General features: G+C 37.0%; 1 protein-coding gene and 1 non-coding gene across 2 annotated transcripts in view; one reads left to right on the top strand and one right to left on the bottom strand.

Moving 5' to 3' along the window:
- ACVR2A (activin A receptor type 2A) overlaps positions 1-22,085 on the top strand; it is a 105,109-nt gene that overhangs the window by 38,273 nt on the left and 44,751 nt on the right. The window lies entirely within an intron of this gene.
- LOC142425273 (small nucleolar RNA SNORA48) lies at positions 19,460-19,599 on the bottom strand. Its single transcript, XR_012779622.1, has one exon. It is a non-coding gene; the product is annotated as a small nucleolar RNA SNORA48 (small nucleolar RNA).

Genomic DNA, 22,085 nt, shown 5'->3' with positions numbered 1-22,085 from the left:
CATTTGTTGTTCTGTCCCACAGTTCCACAGGCTTGGGCCAGATAAGAAAGTACCCCATAGTCTCAGCACTGCTCTTCTGAGTCTTTGTGCAAAAGTCTGTGATGCATCTGGTCTCAGTAGCCTTGGCCACTTCAGACAGAGATCTTGAACTTGCTCTTCTAAGGTCCTCTGGGTTTCTTTCTCTGGTGCTGCTTAAAAAGCTAGCTTGTGCTTTTAGCCAGTGGTGTGGTAACAAAAAGTGACCAATCCTCTCTAATATTCCCTACTTGCATAGTTCCACGCAATCATCTAGTGGAGGTTACAGAGACTTGGGTAGAAGAGCCATCTTAAAGAAATTTCTGCCCTGTGATCAGAATGGGAGACAAAGGAGTAAGCCTTGCTGTAGGGATTTGGAGGCACTTTGGAGTCCTGGTGGTGAAATGGTTACTCCGACTGTCAGCGGTTCAAAACCATAAGCCACTCTGGGAGAAAGACAAGCCTTTCTATACTTGTAAAGAGTTACAGTCTAGGAAACTCACAGAGCCAGTTCTAATTTGCATCATAGGGTCGCTGAGTTGGAATTGACTCTGCAGTGAGTTTGGTTTCAGTTTGGAGTCCCAAAGCTCTTTCACTCTTGGGAGTCTGGGCTCTTAAAACATTAGGAGGAAATAATAATCAAAAGGAGAGTTGCTTTCCCTCAACAAACAAGTAGACATTAACACCTATGGGACCTTGAGGGATGTGTCATCGAACACTGGCCTAAACGGATGTTAAGTGACATGTACATGGTTGTGTGCCTTGTGATGAAACATTATTTGGGATTTTAAAAAATTGGATTAACTGATACTGTCTTGAGGAACTGGTTGAAAAGATGGCATATGGCAAGTCTCAGGCAGCAGGTGATAGGATAAAGGCATTGGGTCATTCAAGTTCAGAATGATGGAGTATCTAGAACATAGCTGTCCAGAAGAAATGTTAGGCCAGCCGTAAATGTGATCTGCAAATGCAATTTTAGATTTTCTAGTAGCTACATAAAACAAAGTCTAGATGAAAAATTTTATTTCACTCGGTATGTTAAAAGTGTTCTTTCAACATGTAATCAATATGATTATTAAAATGATCATTTTCTTTTTCTGTACTAAGTCTTTTAAATCTGGGATATATTTTATGTTTAACACATTTCAATTCAGAGTAGCCACATATTATTAGACAGCTCTGGTTTAGAGTCTTTGGTGAACTGGTGTGAAAGAACATTGGTAACGATGGGAAACCATCCAGGAGGATGAGGATGGCAAAGATTCCGATGAAGATGAAAATAAGAAACAGTGGAGCTTGACAAATGCAAGTATTCTATAAGACCAATGTAGTAATTCATTATCCTTTTGAAGAAAACATTTTTTTCCCAATCAAGGCCTTTTGGCCTAGGCTGCACATAGTTTGGAAAGGAGCGAGATTATTCATAATAACATCCGAGAGAAACCATTGGTCTCAGTAAATGAAATTGAAGAGTAATAATGTGGGTGTTAGGGAAGCAGGGAAGGACAATTTTCACTAAAATAGTAGAGAGGAAGGGTCTGAAGTAAATGATTGGTTTTTATGAAGTAAGACCTGGACAAAGTTCATGAAAGATTATCCAGAACACCATCTCAGAGCCTTGTCGTAGGCAGGGGTTATGAGGTCCCAGTGAGAGAGACATTCGTCACAGTGCTGAGTGTTGTTAGGAGCTCCCATCCAAAGTTACTTAGTGTTGGCCTGGCCATTTTATTTTGTATTCTTTTGCAGCTTAAAATCATCAGTCCTATTTTTTTCATCAGGGCAGAAGTTAGGACAGAAAAGGTATTTACTATATAGGAGTATATGGATTCAGTGTATTCTTAAGCATGTTATGACTTTCACCTACATGACACACATCGTATTATTTTTCTCTTGGCTCATCCAAAGAAGGAAACAGTTACTATTGTGTTGTCTTCAAATAAATGTTCACACCACATATTTTTAAACTGTTATTCTTTAAAGTAACTTTTCAGAGTTCCATTCGATGAGAACTCTTAATCAGTAGTTGATGAAAGTTAATTTATACTTAATCCCTAGTAGGTGAAGGAAGAACAGCTTTTAAAATTTCATTTTGTATGTGGCGTTGCGTAGTGAAAATGAGCATAAAATTGTGAGCCCTGACGTCTTGGATTGAGTCACATAAGAGTTTTATCGCTTCATCTCTCAATAGGACACAGTTGGCATTGAATTGATGAATGATTCTCCTACTGTGGCTTGCGAACCTTCCAGTATCCAGGATTTCTGTGGGTAATATGTAAAGATGCAGATTCTTAGACTCTATCGTAAACCTTCTGAGTCAATCTGTGAGGGTAAAGTTAAAGATGTTTTATTTAGTACTCATTTGTTGCTCTTATGCATACATCATGTCTATTGTGTTGAGAGTCTAGAATAGTTCAGTAGGACTAAAGATAACCTTTTCTGTTTATCCTTTATAATTACTTTGATGATTAAATAATAAGTTTTTAAGGTTGTAAAAATAGATACGAATAAAAAAATTATATTTTGAGCTCCTATTTGGTTTAAAGACCAATCCCACAAAACTGATTGCTGTCAATTGATTCTGACTCATACGAGACCCTGAAAAACATTTCTCATCAAGTTTTATTTGATGCTAGATCTCCTAGCTATAAAATAATGAGTTTATTTTGACTTCCTCCACCTTCATTTAAATTTTGCTTTTATTAGTTGCGTAGAGGCTAAACAGGTATTTAGACTTTAAAACCAATAAGTACATAATTTAAAAAACCCTAAAAACAACAAAGATTAAGGATTGAATTATGTTCTACCCAAATATAGGGTAGATCTTAACCCATTTATCTTGTAGATCTTAACCCATGTATCTGTGTGTAAGAAGCCTTGTTGATGCTGTAGGTTAGACATTGAGCCACAATTCAAAGTCATCATCTCCTTGGGAGGAAGATGAAGCTGTCCACCCTCAAAGAGATTTACAGTCTTAAAGACTCTGAAACTCTAATTTAGGGGCCTCACCTTTGACTACGTGACAGTGGGTTTATTTATTTAGTTTTTAAATACCTGTAGCTGTAAATTGGAGAGCTCTGGTGGCATAGTCGTTATATGTTGGCCTGCTAACTGCAAAGTCAGTTGTTTGAAACCACCAGCCACTCCACAGGAGAAAAATGCAGCTTTCTACTCCAGTAGAGAGTTACAGCCTCAGAAACCCATAGAGGCAGTTCTACTTTGACTTAACGGGTTGCTGTGAGTTTGGAATTGACTGGATGGCAGTGAGTTTGCTTGTTTGTTTGTGGCTCCATGGCAGTGAGTTTTTGGTTTTAATGTTATAGTAGTTAGGAGTTGGGCTGCCACATTTCCATTTGGGGTTGTGGTCTTCTTTGCTATGTTAATCCAAACATATCAGTGCTGGGTGTGTCTTAGACTCAATCACCTTTCAGATACAAAAAGAACAGATTAAGAACATAAAAATAAGGAGCCTAGGTGGGGAAAAGAGCCTCCCCCTCACCCCCTAGGGAGATGAGCAACAGAAACCATGCGTGAAGGAGGACAGCAGTTAATGTAATATATGAAATAATAATTTTTAATTTATCGAGTCACAAAGGTGGACAGGTGGGGGAGGGAGGAAAAAAGGAGCTGATACCAAGGGCTCAAATAGAAAATAATGTTTATAAAATAATTATGACAACATGTACAAATATGCTTGATACAGTTGATATATAGATTGTTATAAGAGCTGTAAGAGCCTCCAATAAAATGATCTTTGAAAAGAGAACAAAGACAAGGAAAGCAACAGAAGTTGAGAAGAGAAAAGGTTAAGGACCTCTCCCAGAGTTGGCAAAACTTAGAGCCTTTCCATAGAGCGTGAATTTGGACTTCTAGCGTCCTGACCTGAAAGAAAGTACATTTCTATTTGTTAAAGCTGCCCACTGTGGCATTTCTGTTATAGCTGCACTAGATAGCCAAGACAACCAGTATCTGTTCACATTTTTAAGTTTAGAGTGTATTACTGTTATGAATACCCTCTGCCCATCTCTGTGACTCTAGGTGCTTCCTCATCTTATTGCTGTCTAGTTGATACCAACTCATAGGGACCCTATAGGACAGGGTAGAACTGCCCCTGTAGGTTTCTGAGACTGTAGAAAGCCTCATCTTTCTCCTTCAGAATGGCTCGTGGGTTTCAACTGCTGACCGTGTGGTTAGCAGCCCAACGTAAAACCTTTATACCACCAGGGCTCTTGTTCTCTTTCAGGATTATTAATAATCTTTCAACACTTTTTCTTTCCCGAAGTTAACTCCTGCCCTTAAAAAATAAACAAACTGAAAACTAACCCAGAACAAAAAGCCACCCTACTATTAGGGTGTTTTGGGGGATGAAATATAATCTCACTTCCTCCATTTCCAAATAGGGCAAACCACTATGAGGTTACTTACAATATTTAAGGCTTTAGCACATGTTTATTTAATACCTATAGGTAACTTCCTGCTGGTTATTATAGAGTGCAAAAAGAGCCACTTTGGGTGTTTATTGAAAATGCAGCATCTCATACCAGTTATAAGCCTTGCTAGAATCTGATCTAGTGTTTTTGGAGTGGTGCCCCCAAGTCAGCTTTTTAATGATTTTGATTAAGGCTGTGCAGGACTCAGGCTTTGGGAAATATTACTGGTTCTTGTTGACAGCAGATGCATAAATTGAAGGCACTTTCACTAAAGCATAAATTGGAATAGTATACTCCCAGCTTGGAAATGAGCTGTTAGCATTTGTATAATCACTTGTTGCATACCTGTGTGTGTGTGTACGCGCCTGCCCGCGTGTGCACGCATGCCTTGTGATTTCACACACTAAAAGGATGCTAAGGATGGTGGGAAGAATGTATTAAAGCCTGAAAGTCTGTGTTCCAAGAAGCAATTAATTTGTCAATTGTGAGTTGAGACTGAATCACATTGTGGAAGACTTTATAGGATTTAATAAAGATTTTGATTTTTGGTCAAGGGTAGTGGAAAGCTATTGAATGGGCTTTAAGTTAGAGGTGTGACTTGATTTTGTTTGCTTTGATCTGATTTTGTGTGTTCTTGGGTTTCATTCATCTGTAAATTTTTAATTGACGAGCTAGATAACATAATTTGTTGTATTGATGAGGGTGTAGTATTATTGTGTCTTTATGGAGAACAGCCTCTTAGATTTACTAGCTAATAAAACTTTTTTTTAAAAAACTAATAGTCTAGTAGTTTTAAATTTGTAAGGTATCCTCCTTTTTGTTGTATACCTTTGAATCAGTTCCAAGTCAAGTCAGAGTTATGCTGCAGAACGGAGTAGGACAGCCTCTCAGGGTTGCCTAGGCCAAAATCTCTATGGAAGGAGTTCGCCAGGACTTTTCTTCCATGAAGTGGCTGATAGGTTTGCTCTGGTGACCTTTAAGTTAGCATTGCACCACCAGGGTTCCCTAAAATGTAGTGTGTGTGCCTCGAAGGCGGTGGTGCATGGCTGCTCAGTAGGATGAAGTAGAGATGACTAGTGAACACTTTTGTATTCTAACTTTGTTTTACTCAATTTGTGTATTTCCGTAATAAATTTTTTACATTATAAATTCAGTTCCAAGGCAAATAGCTACTTTTTAAAGCCTCTAATATGATTTTTCTTTTTAAAAAAGTTGATTAATACAGAGAAATTGAAGCACTTCAAATTTTTTAATCTTTGTAATCTCCTGTCATTCCTACTTTTATACTTCCTTACAGGAGAGAGTAGGATAGGGATTGATTGAGGCTCAGAATGTGTTTCTTCCTTACTTTAAGCACCTAACTTAAAATCAAACCTCTCATTTTATCTTTCTTCCCAGGTTGGTGTCAAAAATTCCTCAAGCATAGATATTCTTTTCTTTTTCATTTTTCCTGATTGATATGTGTCACAGGACCTGACTTACAGTTATATATTTGTTGAATGCCAAGGTGGAAGACATAGTGTTGTCACCAACATAGATTTTACACAGTGTGACTGCTGGGCATGCAGGGGAAGGAGGTAGAATTTCCTCATTGTGAAGTGGAAAGTGTGCTCTTTTTCCCCCCCTTTGCTTAACAGTCATTTCTCCCCCTGAAGGTCATAAGAAGCCTGTTTAATGCTGCTCAGGATTAGAAGAAAGCCCCTGGTCTTTTCTTAAAACATTACCCCTCAGCTCCTTTGAATGATTAAAAAGAAACAGGGAGACTAAGGTCTGGAAATTTGCAAAGTTTTCATGAGATATCCCAGAATGGCAATCTTAAAGTGGTCCCAGCTGCCATGGAATTGAATGAGAAATCTGGAGTTTTATGATTTACTTTTTCAAGTAAACTAATAAATTAACAAATGTTAAGGAGCTCCCTTACCCCCAGTGGTCCTGCTCGTTCCTTTTATAGAAAAGGAAATTCTGTCATCCAAATTTGCTGTACTTTCAGGGGTTCTAAGACTTTCTGTGGAGGCTTTTAAGAAAATGTACTTGAAAAATTGAGACATCAAATCATGGAGCGAACAATGTTTGTGTTTTTCCTTTACTCCTTATTATGTTTTCAGTTTATTTATATTACTTGAGCTAGATGTATGGAATCTTGCAATATTTTGTCATTCCAATAGTCAGTGTGGAATATAACAGGCAAGGCAAATAAAAAGACCCAAAAAACTCACTCTGGGAAGAATGCCAAAAACTGTTTGTGTTTTCCTTTAGAAGCGATTGTTTGGTGGTGGGAAGGTGCTTAGTTTAGAAAAAAAATAATATCCAGATTGACAGGGCCTAAAATGTTTGTATTACAACACAGAAATTATATTTGAAAACTTACTCTCCTTCCTCATATTTCTAACTTGTAAATCAGATGTCCTTTGGGACATTTTGGACTTTAGGGAAAGGTTAGTGCAATTTCTCTTCTTAATGCTTAAAAACAGCTCAGAACAGCCAGAAGTTGGGAGGTAACTCGACTTCTGTGATGACACCAAAACGAAACCCCTCTGCTGTCAGGTTGATTGAAACCCACAGGGGTTCCAAGGCTGTACTTCTTTATGAAAGTAGACTGCCTCCCATGTTTCCTGTGGAGCAGCTGGTTGGTGGGTTCGAACTACTGGCCTTGTGGTTAGCAGCTCAGTGCTTAACCCTTTGTGCCAATATAGAAAAAAATAGGAACCCAGAAAATCTAAGGAGCATTCAAAAGTTCCTGAAAAGTTCCATTATCTTTCATTCCATTTTCCCATGAATTTTTTGAAGCCTCATATATTTATAGCACAGAAACAAATTTCTTAAGCTGTACAAAGTTGTAAATAATTACATTCCAAAAAGTAATCGAGATTTTCAGAGTAAAAAATACTAGGAATCTACCTCCTTTCAAGATGAAGTAACAAAGTTGACAGTTATTAAAGACTGTGAGTGATTAAAAAATGTTAGAGATCTCTTTGTTTATTTAATGTGAGTAAACAGTATTTTTTCCCCTTTAATAGCTCATTTCTATATAGAGCTACCCTAATAAATATTCTGAATTTTCTTTAATGACTGATTTTAAACCTACTTCTTTTATAAAAACTTATATGTTACATTTTTATTTTTAAAGTTTATTTCTCTTGACATTGCTGATTCTGTAAGGGTAATATTTGCAAATTACTCTCATAGCAGCTGATGTGATTTATTTGTATTTTGCCTGAGTTTGATTATTTATTAAAAGAAAGTCTACATTTTCTCAAGTTATTAAAGCAATGAAGATCTTTCTTAGTCTAAATAGTATCTTACCAGTATACAGTTACTCTTGGACAATATAGTTGAAAATCAAAATATGATTTACAACTGATCTTTGAACAACACAGGTTTGAGTTGTTTGGCGTGCCGCCCCCATTCCCCCCAACTTGTAGAGATGGTTAGCATCACATTACATTTTAAGCAGATACATGTAACACTTTAGCTCACCAGGTAGCAGTGGGGCTAGGGGAAGGGGTGTTTGCTTGTAAACTGGTAATTTTTCATAGGAAGTGGTAGTGCTGTGAGTTAGGTGTTACACCACTAGACCACTAACTGCAGAGTCAGAGTCCAAACCCATCACTAGCTCCAAAGGGGAGAGAGTATGTGCTCTCATAAAGACTTAGTGTTGAAACCCTGAGGAGCAACCAAAGTTTACCTGTGGTTACCATGGGTCCAGAGGAAGAGTTTTTGCTTCGGAGGAATTGAGTTTATTTTAATGTTGGTGGAACCATTTGGAGAGGGATTATCAATGGTTGTACAACACAACGAATATAACCACTGAAAGGTCGAAGTTGTTGAATTGGAGACTGTTTGTTGTGTATATTTTTTGCCACATTGAAAAAATAATATGAATAACAATGAGTAAAATGAGGGGAAAAATGTAAAATTGATTGTGGTAAAGATTGTAAAACTCTTTGTGATGTGATTGAAATCTTGAATTATATGATAGGTGGATGAAGTGCTAACAAAACTTTAAAAATGAATTTTCTCTAATTTTCAGACTTTAACTTTGTTCTTTGTGGTAACAAAATATTGGTCAATTCAGTGTTTTTTACCTGTTCAGTTCTGTGATATTTGTTATGGTCTTCAAGCTGTTGTATTTTCACCACAGTCTCTTACCAGTTTATTCTACCACATTAACAGAAACTCAGCACCCTCTGAGCCAAGACTCTCTCCCCTTTTCTTCCACTCCTAGAAATAAATTTTGTTCTGCTTATTTTATGTAAATAGGTTCCTACAACACTTTTTTCTTTTTCACAATTGTAGCATATTTTATATATTCATCTGTTGATGGACATGCAGGAAATTTTCACTTTGGGGCTGTTGTGAAGAGTGTTGTGGTCAATTTGGTGTTCAAGTTTCTTGTTTGTGGCTCTGTGTTCATTGCTGGTTATAGTTCTAGGTGTAACTTGCTGAGGAGACCTTGCACTTTCTGCAGCAGCCATTCCACTTTGTGTTCCCACTAGCAGTGGGTAAAGGTTCCATTTCTCCATATCCATGTCAATACAGGTATACCTTGAAGATACTGCCATTTTACTTCCAGACCACATCAATAAGGCAAATAAATCACAGTAAAGCGAGTCACTTGAAGTTTCTTGTTTCTAAGTGGATATAAAAGCAATGTTTACATTTTACTGTAGCTTGTTAAGCATGCAAATAGCATTATAAAGAATGTTTGCAATATTGTGAGAATTATCAACATGTAGCACGGAGGCATGAAGTGAGCACGTGCTGCCGGGCAAAGTGGCATCACTAGATGTACTTGAGCAGAGTTGCCACAAACCTTCAGTTTATAAAAAACGCAGTATCTATGAAGCACAATAAAGCAGTGTAATAAGACAGTATATGTCTGTACTTGCTCTTTTCCCTTTTTTTGTTTGTTTTTGGTTTTTAACACTTTCAGTGGGGATGAAGTGGCATCTCATTGTGGTTTTTATTTGCATATTGAGTCACCATGAGTTGATTTTACTTGAAGGCAACTTTTTCTCTTAATGACTAATGATGAGACATTGGTGTTTCATTGGAAGGATTCTCGTGTTCTACGTAGGAAACCCAGGTTTGATTCCCTGTCAACTGACAGTGAAGGCTTGCACATTATAGGTTGCTCACTGGAGTTCTGGAGTAAAGCAGACTAGGAGGAAAGATCTGTCAATCTACTCTTTAAAATCAGCCAATAGAAACTTTATGTATCACAATAGTCTGATCCCCATTGAGTCATGTTGTAGTAAGGATAGTATGGATCAGAGGCAATTTGACAGCAACTGACAATAATGACTGATGCAGAGTGTCTGTTCATGTGCTTGTTGGCCTCATCTTTTACTCTTGGTCTAAGTGCATGCTCACATTTGACATATGTACCATTTTAATAGCTTATTAATTCTGATGTGAATATTGGCTAGCTAGAGTCACAATGGTACGATGAACATATAAAGTCAGAAATCAGTTTTGCACAGTCTAGGTAATACTTGTATGTACTTGTTCCTGTTTTGATTGAGTGCCATAGAACTATTTTAAATCTGAAATCTGGGCATTTATAAATACCCCATTTGCACTGTGGCTATAGGCTATTTTCTGTTGTGCTCTATCTTTGAAGAAAGTTGTTTATTCCCAACGATATCTCTCTCTCTCTCTCTCTTTCTCTCTCTCTCATGAAAGTGACTGAATATCAGGAAGATAGCAACAAAGGGAAACTGAGGATAGACAGGATGTATGCAAGCAAGCATTGTTAGGCCAGGTGATATAAGACCAGATGAAATAATCAGCCAGTCAACACATTAAACTTTATCTCTTCCTTTCTTAAGGGAAGAGAGACGAAATAAGTAACTCATGTATAAGAGCTTGCTCTCTTAACTCTCTAACTTGCCATTTCTTTTGATAACTATAACCATCCAATCAGCCAGGATATTAGCCTTTGACTTTTATTTTGTAGCTTACTGTGTTTCTTCCCATGCCAATACAATTTACTCCTTATTTTGAGAATAATCCTAAAAATGTCACTTCTTCTGTACACTGCCCAGCTTTCACCTGCATATGGGACAGTTAAAAATACCATGACTTGGTTTAAGCACATCGTAGTCCTCAGGTGACATACCATATATTCTCCTGTGTAAGCTGAGTTTTTCTGCACATTACTGGGATTTGACTTACACACGTGTCAGTGGTACCCCAGTGAGGTAACATCTGTGAGTAACATCTCACAGGTGATTGCTGTTCCTCCTCTGTTCATTCAAAGCCCCGCTGACACTCCAGGGCTTTGAATGTTTGTTTACTCACATCTAACCAATCAGAGCCGTCCTATGACGTGGACGGCTACAATTCGCAGAAGCACCCGTAGTGATTCACTTACGCTGGCAGCTGAACTGGTAAGGATGTGTCTGTGGCTGTGCTCCTACTCTCCCCTCTGGTCTCTGTGTTAATTCACATCCTGCATTTTCCACCCTAGGCTTATACTTGAGTCAATCAGTTTTTCTGGTTTCCCAGGTAATAATTAGGTATCTCGGCTTATACTCGGGTCGGCTTATATTCGAGTATATACAGTATTTGCTTTTTAACACTTTAAAGGTCTTTTGCAGCACATTTGCCATTTCTTTGCTACTGCTTCCATAGATATTGGTCGTGGATCCAAGTAAAATAAAATATTTGACAATTGCTATATATTTATATAAACTTTAAAAAAAAATTCTTGATGCTTCTGAATCTGCCCTAGTACCATCTAATACTAAGTCATTTGGGACACAGTCAGAGTTGTTTGTTTTGTTAAACACTCTGAAGATTCCCAACCTTGTTTATTTGGTCACGATCTTCCCTGTCTTCGTGTTAGTTCTTTCTCTCCTTAGAAGCCTGAGCCCCAGTTTAGGCCCATTTCCTCCAGGAAGGCTTCTCTTCCTGTTGTTGCAGGAGATGCAGACTGATTTAGTGCACATTTATTGAGTTTCTCTATTGTACCAAGCACTGATGATACAGAAGTGTGATAAGGGCTTGTTTTAGGAGCTCATAGTCTCTTGTAGGTCCTAGATTGTCATCTTCAAATTCCTACTGCACTATCTACAGTCTAAATCTTGGTGTTTTTAATTACAGCACAATCTTATGTGTATGACCATTATACAGCAATTTTTTTCTATAAAAATTCCTCAAATAATTAGTCATCTTATAATTTATAAGGCTGTTTATATTTTTAGGGTCTGGTTTGCATAGCATTGTAATGTTTGGAGAAGATAGATGAGTTTGAAAGGATTCCAATCACTGCTAGTTTTGATGCTTATGTAGAGATTTCCTGGTATATTACATAAAGGGGGTGGGCAGAGTTTTAACAATTGATAATGGGGGGAGTTAAATTTTTATGATTTGTTGTAAAAGCGTCTTTAAAGGCTCATTTTTTAAAGTTGTATTGTAAGTAGTAACTTTAAGAGATCATGGTATGCGGACCTGTTGTACAGTGAGAGAAGCCAACTGTCTTTAGTTCTATGTGACTACATATCTGTGACAGTATTTTATAGACCTTCAAAGAGTTGCTTCGTAAACAACTTAAATGGAAATGAAGGTTATTGGCTTTAGGATACTTTTTAATGACTCAAAAAGGAATATAGTGAGATGACACTGCTTAAGAATGTTTTTGATATTTGAATACATTGTTTTGAGTAAAATTTGTGTGCCTTCTGATTTTAAGACCTCTCTAAAGCTGAACTAATGAATAAAAATAAGCACTGTTTTATGTAACACATTCTTCACTATTTTATATAGTAAAAGGTTTATATATGTCAACCCCCCTGCCACTGAGCCTATTCTAGCTCATAGTAACCTTATATAGGGTTCTGAGACTGTCAATCTTGATGGGAAAGGGCAGCTTCCCCTCTTTCTGGCAGAGCAGCTAGTGAGTTTCAGCCACTGGACTTGTGGTTAGCTGCCCGGTGTCTACCCCACAGCACCATCAGACCCCTTTATATATCTTTAGTTGGTCAACATTTTTAAAAGGTCCCATTTTGGAAAATTGGAAATCTCTATTGATGCAACTTGCAGGTTTTGGGAGAGTTGCAAGACTACCTAGCATAATGAGAAACTGTTAGATCATTTTGGTTTAAAGAATTGTCTTTACGAGGGTAAGTAGAAAAGTATTACTATTAGGGTTCCAGTTAATAAGAACATGAGTTCATTCCAAACAAAATGTGCTTTATAATGTGCTTACCATCAGTGGTTGGCTGCAGACAAGTTCTATTGGTAATACATTTGCCTTTGTCTCTTCAAACAAGCAAACATTTTTTATGCCATGGAGGGAAATTTGAGGTCAGGCTAATACAAAGTTTTTCATGGAATTCAAATCTTCCAACTCATTGGAGGTTTGCAGCAAATTTGTGAGAATGCTGCCCTACATAAAACAACAGTGTTAATATAGATCAAGCATTTTAAGCTAGGTCAGGAAGATCTCAAAGATGAGCCAAAAGAGGGAAGACTGTCCACCTTAACGAATGAAGGAATTGTGGCAGAAGTTCAGAAATTGGTTGCAGAAGACCATAAAAATACCATTGATATGATGATAGCTACCGAGGGGAAACTCACATATTTGGCATGTTCAAAATTAAGGGAGCCTCTTGGCCTCAGCAAGTTTTCAGCTGGATAGGTGACAAAGCTTTAAATCAACAGTTCTCAACGTGTGGATTGCAATCCCTTTGGGGGTTGAACGACCCTTTCACAGGGATCATCCGATTCATAACAGCAAAATGACAGGAAGTATCAACGAAAATAATTTTATGGTTGGGGGGCCGGGTGTCACCACAACATGGGGAACTGTATTAAAGGGTCACAGCATTAGGAAGGTTGAGACCCACTGCTTTAGATTGAGACCATCCAGCCCTTAGATCTGATCTTTCCACCTGTCTTTTAAACAAGCTCCAACCCAGTGAAAGTGATTTTAAGGAATGAACCATTTTAAGGTTTCTAAGGGAGAAAGATGGACCTTTCTACTCCCACAAAGAGTTGCAATCTCAGAAACCCACCAGGGCAGTTCTACCCTGTCGTAGAGGGTCACTATCTGTCAGCATTTCCTCAAAGGCAGTGTTTTGTTGGGTTTTATTTTATTTTTGCTATGAAAAATTGTACTATTCCAAAATTTCACCATTTCTTTTATTAAATAATTCTTTTGTAAAATGTTTTCTTATGCTTCCCCCACTCCCATCTAAAATTTGTGCTCTAAGATGCTTTGGATTAAGAATATTCAGTTTGATCTGCCTTCTCTAGCTGCTGCTTTTTGAATTTGTGGTCTACCCTTAGGGTGGCAGGATCAGTGGTCTGTGACAGGGAAACAGGAATAGGATTTATTACATTGAAACTCGGTTAACCCTTCCTGTAGGATTGTGTTGCTTTTGAGAAGCACACTTTTAGAGAAGTCATTTGTTTGCATGCCTGTTTTATACTGTACTCTTAGTGGTTTGTAGAAAATTTCAGACTCTGAGGATATTTTCTAGAAGTGAGGCTCAGATTTGTAAGTTGCCTAAGAAATATTTTTAACAATTCTGTGTAATGTTGACAGCATGCATTTTATTATATTTCATTAATTATTTTACTGGGGGGGTGTCCTAAAAGTCTTATAACAATCCATTATTTAATTGTATTAAGCACACATTACATATGTTACTATCAACATTTCCAAAACATTTTTCCACTTAAGCCCTAAGTATCAGCTCCTCTTTTCCCCGCTTTCCCCCACACTCTCTCACCTTCGTGAATCCTTGGCCAATTATATATTATTGTTGTTATTTTGTGTCTTACACTGTGTCTTTACCCACATTCGTCCCACTGTGGGTCGGATAATATATATCTCTTCAATCTTATGAGCACTCCCCTCCCCCTCTCCGCTGCATGTTTTTTTTTAATTGAGGTGGAGAGGAAAGGCTGATCATAGGGCCAGCCATGAAAGGCATTGCCATCTTAGAAAAAATGTTTGAAACACTTCTTAATTGTTAAACGATACTTCAGTCTGCCCATTAGGAGAGGAACAAGTAAAGCTGTAGTGGTTAGTTTCTTTCTCACCAATGCAGTTTTCACGTTTTCTTTAAATTTCTTAAAAATTACAATGCACATTCTTTTATTATTCATTAAGTATCTGCTTATTTTTTTGGAGGGCAAGTAAGATGGATAGTTTTAGACCCATTGGCATTCTGATATTTAAAAAGACACATTATAGACAACTGATTAAAAGCAATGGATACATTTAAAATAAAACACTTCATTTGATTCCAAGTACTGTATATTTTGAAGCTAGGAGGAGTCCTGATTGAAGGACTGTAAGTGCTTTGTTTTGCCTACTTTGAGAAAACTTGAAGATGGATGCAAATGTCAGATTTAGCCTGCGAAGGTTTTTTTTTTGAAAGAGGTAGGCTTTCAAGAGCTGACAGTAGGGTGGGTGGGCATTTAAGGTGTACTTTGACACTATGTCCAGTTGCTCCAGCAATATGTATTGAAAATACTCTCCCTCCACCACTGACTTGCTTTTTCTTCTTTGTCAAAAACTCATTTAGGCATATTTGTGTGGACCTGTTTCTGGTCTTCTGTTCTGTTTCTTTGTCTTCCTCTCCCAGGACCACAGTTGGCTTGATTACTGCAGCTGTATAGTAAATCTCAACATCATGAAGTGTGACTCTTCCACGTTATTTTTCTTTAAATATACGTACATATTTTAAAGTATAGATGTGTATATAATTTCAACATTTTAAAATGTGTGTTTCAGATATTTTCTGATATTTTGATATGAATTACATTAAGTATGTGCATCAATTATGGGCGACTTGACATCTTCAGTGTTGACTTGTGACACATGAACGCAGTCTCTCTGCTTAGGGTTTCTTTCATTAGCGTTCAGTAATTGTTATTCTGATCCTTTACTTGTTTTATAAGATTTGTATCTAAGTTTTATTTTCTTTGGAGCAATTGTAACTGGTATTGGTGTTTAAATTTATGCTTCAACTTGTTTGTGCCAGCATTTATTGATTTTATGAATTGACATTGTATCCTATGACCTTACTGAACTCACTTATTAAGTTACAGGAGTTTGGGCTTTTTGTTTTGTATATAGATAATCATTTTATTCCTTTCCAATCAGTATATTGTTAATTACATTTTATTACTTTATTGAAGTGCGTAGAATTTCTAGTACCATATTACACAAGAGTGATTTTTTTGCCTTGTTCTTGATTGTAAAGGGCAAACACTCAATTTTTCACCATTAAATTCGATATGAACTATAGGTTTTTATTATAGAAGCGCTTTATGAAATTAGGAAGTTCCCTTCTATTCTTAATATACTGAGGTTTTATTATTGTAGGACTGTTAAATTTCATTTTATGCCCCTTTTTCCATCAATTCATATGAGCATAAGATTTTTCTTAGGCGGGCACACACATATACATACAACCTAAGAACACACAGACATTTTTGAATGTTGAATCAGCTTTACATGTTGGTGTGAAAACAACTCATTTGGTTATAATGTATTACATTAAAATATTAATACATTGTTAGATTTTGTTTGCTAAAATTTAAGTGAGGACTTAACATAAGCTATAGCTCATTTACGTATGTTGTATTTGACTTTTTTAAAAATCTTTTTCTGGTTGGGGCAACAAAGTAATTTTGGCTTCATATAAAATTAGTTGGGAATAGTTTCTTGTGTAAAATTGGTATTGATATATTAATTGCAAGGAGCCCTGTTGGTACAGTAGTTACTCAGTTAACTGGGAGAATACTCACTAGAAAATTGGATAGTTTGAAACTACTAACCACTTTGAGGGATTGGAAACCCAAATGGGGCAGTTCATTGTTCCATAGGGGTGTCTTAAGTGGGAACCTACTTGTCAGTACACAACAACATGCTACTTTAATATTGTATGTTTTGGTTTTTTTTTTTAGATAGGATTAGATGCAGTTTCTGTAGGTGACACTTATTTATAAAGAATATCTTAGACTTGAGCATGATTTTTGCATGGATATTTTGTGGCCAAATGCCCTACCAAATGTCAGGTCAGGTGTATGTCTGTTTATTTTTTCTGATGGTAGACAAAGGAAACATTATTAGTCATTAATATGTAAGTAGTGCTTTTGAGTATAAGGACATAAAACTTTCTGATACTGGATTATGTGACTAGATCTATTGATACTCAATTTCTTGAAGAGTTTGGCTTAATGTGAATTATATATAGTTCTGGAAATGAATTTGGAATTTAAAGCTATCTGTTTAATTTTGTAGATCTGTAAACCAAAGCAGTGGAAAGTTTGGTAACTTGTTCAGGGTCACAGTTTATGATGTAGACTCCAAATTCAAATCACGGTCTCCGAAGCCAGTTGTTGTTCACTAGAGAGCAGCACTGTTTCACCCTGGGACTTTGACAAGCAAAGCACCAAATATACACAACACATGTACAGATAAATGGTTCTGAATGGGCCTGTTTAACCCCATATACATCCAAGGTCTCATAGTTTTCTTGCTTATTTTTTAAGGAAAACCAGTTCTTCTCTTGTGCATTATGTCCCCCTAGTTGTTTTGCTAACCACAAAGTCAATAGTTCAAAATCACCAGCTACTCAGAGGGAGAAAGATGAGGTTTTCTACTTCCATACAGTGTTCCAGCCTTGTAAACCCACAGGGACAGTGTTAACCTGTGGGTAAAACCTAGTCCTGTAGGGTTGCTGAGTCAGCATCGACTTGATAGTAGTCCGATTTGAGTGATTTAAAAGGTCCTCATACCCCGACTCTTGCAGCACCAGATGGGATACTGACAAGTGAATGCAGATGATAGAGTTCTGGGTGTGGACTCCCTGACTCTGTCCAGCATGCAGGCAGTGGTAGCAACAGTGGCTTTAGGGCCAGGCTGCTCCTGCTGCCCAAATGGGTGTAACAGCAGGTGTGACTGAGCATACTTTGTTCCCTCCCACCTAGCTTCCTCTGGATCCACTTCCATCAACAGCTGGTCACTCCCTGCTCTTCAGCTGCTGCCATTGCCTCTGCCGCTGCCAGCGATGCTGACCAGGCCAACTGGAAGTGAGCTCCTATAGAGAGTGCTTGCACAGCGTGCCGATCACATGGCGCCCAATTTCACAGACTGCATTGTGACTAAACTACACAAACCTATATTTTCTATATGTAGATTTCAGCTACCCATTGCAAGATTTATCAAATGGAACTCAAACATGGGGATTTGAGAAAACAAATTTTGATATACATCATGGGTTAAAAACCACTGTATTAAACCCTGTAGAGAAAACTTTTATGCTTATTATTTAACAAAAATAGCTGGTGAATTCCTTACAGAGTTACTTTGGTGGAATTAGCCCTATGGGTAGAGATTTAGTTTCAGAAATTTTTTAATTGGGAGATGCTTTTGAAAATAAATGCATAAAATGATTTCTGTTCTTTTTTAAAGAAGTATATTTTTATAGTCACAATGTGAGCTTGACATAAAAGTGTTTATAATTTGATCTGCTATATCTAGTTGTATCTAGTGTTAGGGATCATGTTATATATAGTGTGTACTTAGACATCCAGGGAATAGAGACCAAATAAAGAACCAGCCTTAGGAAGAATAGGGAACCTGCCACAGTTTTCCTTTAGTATCAAATGGTAGTCTAGATCTAGAAAATCCAGAAATCTTAATTTATCATTAAAAAAGACATAATAGAAGTATTTTTTAAAATAATAAGGTTATTCCAGGCAGTCCTCGGATTACATTCTTAATTCTATCTTTAAGTCAAATTAGTATGTAAATTGAAAGGGTCAGGGATAACGCATATCTCATACCAGTCAAATGTATGCAATATAAAATTTATATTAAAAAAAACAAGACAAAAACACTTCTAGGTACACTGAAACACCTTGAACTAATTGGTTATGTTTTTGTTCCAAATCACAGCCACTCTATATACAACAGAATAAAGCACTGACTGGTTCTGGGCCATTCTCATAGTTCTTTGTTTGTATGTTTGTATGCCCATTATTGCAGTCACAGTGCTAGTCTATCTATCTTGTTGAGGGTCTTCCTCTTCTTACTTGTCTCTCTACCAAACATGATGCTCTTTTCCAGGGACTGAGCTTTACTGATAACATGTGCAAAATACCCAGAGACAACCGGTACTTTATTTTTTCTTGACTTGATTGCTGTGTGTCATGAGCTGTTTTCAGCTCTAAAGAACCTTGGTAGTATAGTGGGTTATACTTGGGGCTACTAACCAAAGAAAGGTCAATAATTCAGACACTCCACAGAAGAGTGATACTTGGCTCATAGGGATTTACTGTCTGGGGAATCCAAGCAGGCAGTTTTACTCTGTTGTGTAGCGTTGTCATGAACCAGAATTGATTTGATGGCCTTGGGTAGGTGGTCATTGTATAGGACAAAGTAGAAATGCCTCACAGGATTTCCTAGCCTGTACTGTAATCTATACAAAAAGAAGATTGTTGGGTCCTTTTTCACATCATCAACCTCTTGGTTAGCAGCTCAGTGCTTAATCATCAAGCCACTAGGTTCCTCTTTTTCTAGACTCAGTCCAAACTAAACTCACTTCCATTGAATCCAGTTCAACTCATAACACCATATAGGACAAAGTGGAACCCCCCTGTGGGTTTCAGAAACTAAATCTTTACAGGCGTAGAGAGCTTCATTTTTATCCTGTGGAGCAACTGTTGGGCTTGAACCATTGGCATTGTGGTAAGCAACCCAAAGCATAACCCACTCTGCCACCAGAAGATTGACAAATCCAACCCCTCCTTTTCTAGGCGAGGGTCAGCAAATACAAAGCACTTGTTTTGTTTCCCCTCCATTCCTTTTAATTTTAAGACCCTAATTCAATAGAATACTAAAAGTAGCTATTATTAATTGATTGGAATGAAACTCACAGGTGAAACCTTTTTGGCATTTCTGCTCAAGACAGTGTTCTCTTTTTTGTTAATTTTGTTTAAGTAGTATTCCCGTTCTTCAATGGACTGCTGGCTATATAGGGATTTTTTTTAAATGTGCCCTAGGCATGAAACAGCTCTGGCCACAATCCAGGCATCAAGCTAGGATGAACAAAGGACTTCAAGTTGGCTCTGTCCCTGACTGATATAAGAGCACCACTACCAATCAATTGTCTCTTCGTATATAGGGATTTTAACATAAATTAAATATTTCCCTCCCTGTCCCATCCTTACCCCTACCCGCAATTCTTAAATTCTTAACACTATGAAACACACACACACACACACACACACACACACACACACACACACACACACACACCAGGTTAACTAGACTTTGGAATGAGGAGATTGTTTTAAGACAAGTGCTTGCACTGTCCAAGTCCAACCCCAGCAGGCTGGTTATGCATAGTCCATGAGCTATTTATTAATGTTTTTCACTTTGTTTAATTGAAAAATTTCGAATTAAGATTTTATATGTTCAAAATAGATGAAATTCAGTTTTTAGTGTCTGCAAATAAAGTTTTATTGGACCATAACTGTGCTTTTTCATTTGTTGCCTAAGGCTGATTTGTTCTACAATGTTAAGTTTAATATTTGCAACTGAGACTGTGGATGGCCTGCAAAGCCATAGTTACTTGTCTGGTCACCATAGAAGAAAGCTTGCCAATTGTGTATCATAATAAACATGTGGACAGTAATTGATTGCTGCTAGATTATTTGATAAAGGAGGAAGATTATTCTGTTAGTATTTTCATTGTTTTAAAAAAGAAATAATTTAGAAAATGGCTACTTTTGGTTTACACACATAAATAGTAATAGTAGTAGCCTTTTGTTTATAAAATGTAGTTGACATAGATTCACCAAGCACGGTTTACAATGTCAACTCATGCTATTATTTCTTCCTAGTGGAAAGGAAGTCCCTGAGATGCATACTAGTGGCTTATCATTGCATCTCGTTGTATACTCTAGAATAATAGTTCTCCTTGTTTGTACCAAGACCCCTTTAGATTCTTAAAAGTTCAAAACCCAAAGAGCTTCTGTTTATATGGATCTTATCTTTAGTGTTTACCCTCTTAGGAGTTAAAACAGCAAAATTTGATATACTAATTTATCTGAAAATAATCATACCAAATTACATATTAACAAAAGAACAGATTTTTATAAAACTCAGTTATTTCCTAAAACATAACATTTAGTAAATCTGTTTGGTAGACTACAGTTGGATTCTCATGTCTATTTCTCCATTCAATCTGTTGTGATATGTGTTGATTGGTTTATACAAAGGAAGTCTGGCCACACACAAATGCATAGTTAGAAAATAGAGGCATATTTAATCATTATCAGATAATCTTGGATTATCAGACTTATTGAAGTATCATGTACACAGAGTACAATGTATCTTTAGATGTGAAATTTAGCCATATAAAATGTGGTTAGCCGGTATAGTCTTATGACCTCCAATCCAGTTAAAGTATAGAGAAAGTTTCTTCATATACTCGTGTCATCACTCACCTCACCGTATCTCTAGCTCCTGATTATCTCTGATTCAATTTTTCCACCTATCTTTTCTTTTCCAGAGTGCCTTACAAATTGAACCCCACGACATACTAGACTCTGGCTTCTTAAACATTTGGCGTAGTATGCCTTAAGTTCATACCCGTGGTTGCAGCTTCTACCTGCTGTGGCGTTCATTTTTATTGGAAGGATGCTTGTTCGTTTGCTAGCAACGAACATTGGGCACTTTTTAGTTTTTAACAATTAAAAATGAAACCACTGGGAACACTTGTTTTTGTGTTGCCACCTTTCCTTCTTGCTGAGCAGAATAGGAAGAGCATGCTTGACTATAAGTAGCGCCAACTAATTCTGAAGAGGCTGGGTCATTCTGCGTTTCTTCAACCAGCAGTGTCTACGTACAAACTCAATTTTAAAAAAATCTGTTTTAATAAGTGTGTAGTGGCATTTGTCATGGTTTTTATTTGTATGTCTCTAAGGATGTTGGGTATCTTTTCATATGGAATTTGCCATTCACCCCTGAATCTACAAAGTTATTGTTAGAATATTTTTTCCATTAAAAAGAATGCATAGTTTATTTTTTTATTATTGAATTCTGAGCATTCATTGAATCTCAGTTCTTTATCAGAGAAGCATTTTGCAACAATATTCCCTCATGTATATTTTTAATTTTTGGTCAGATCTAACTAGCTCTTTCCCTTATAGCTCAGAGGCTTTTTGTTCTCTCTGAAAATTAGTTTATTACTGGTCACAATGATTTTTATATATGTTTTCTAAGGGAAGGCTAACAGTTTTAGGTCTTTTGAATTGAGGTTTTAAATTAATTTCTGTGTAATGCATGAGAAATGGATAGAAGTTCTTTTAGCGGGGAGGAGTTGAAAACACGTTTATTGTATACCTGTTGACCATATATGTGTTGGTCTATTTCTGTGTTGGTCTATTTCTGGATTCTGTATTGTTTCACTGACATTTCTGTCAGTGATCAGTGTCTTGATCGTGGTAGCTTTATATAAGTCAGAAAATCAGGTAGTATAAAGTTTCCCTTGTGCCTTTTTATTTTAAAATGGTTTTAATCCCAGTGTCTTATTTTTCCATGAGATAAGAGATTGCTTCTAAAAAGTTCGTTGTACTGTGGGATTTGGGACATGAACATGAACTTTTTGT

This window comes from Tenrec ecaudatus, chromosome 13 (genome assembly GCF_050624435.1).
Source record: "Tenrec ecaudatus isolate mTenEca1 chromosome 13, mTenEca1.hap1, whole genome shotgun sequence".
Taxonomy (NCBI): domain Eukaryota; kingdom Metazoa; phylum Chordata; class Mammalia; order Afrosoricida; family Tenrecidae; genus Tenrec; species Tenrec ecaudatus.
The sequence above is the reverse complement of the archived record's forward strand: the minus strand, read 5'-3'. Positions and strand labels throughout refer to the sequence as shown.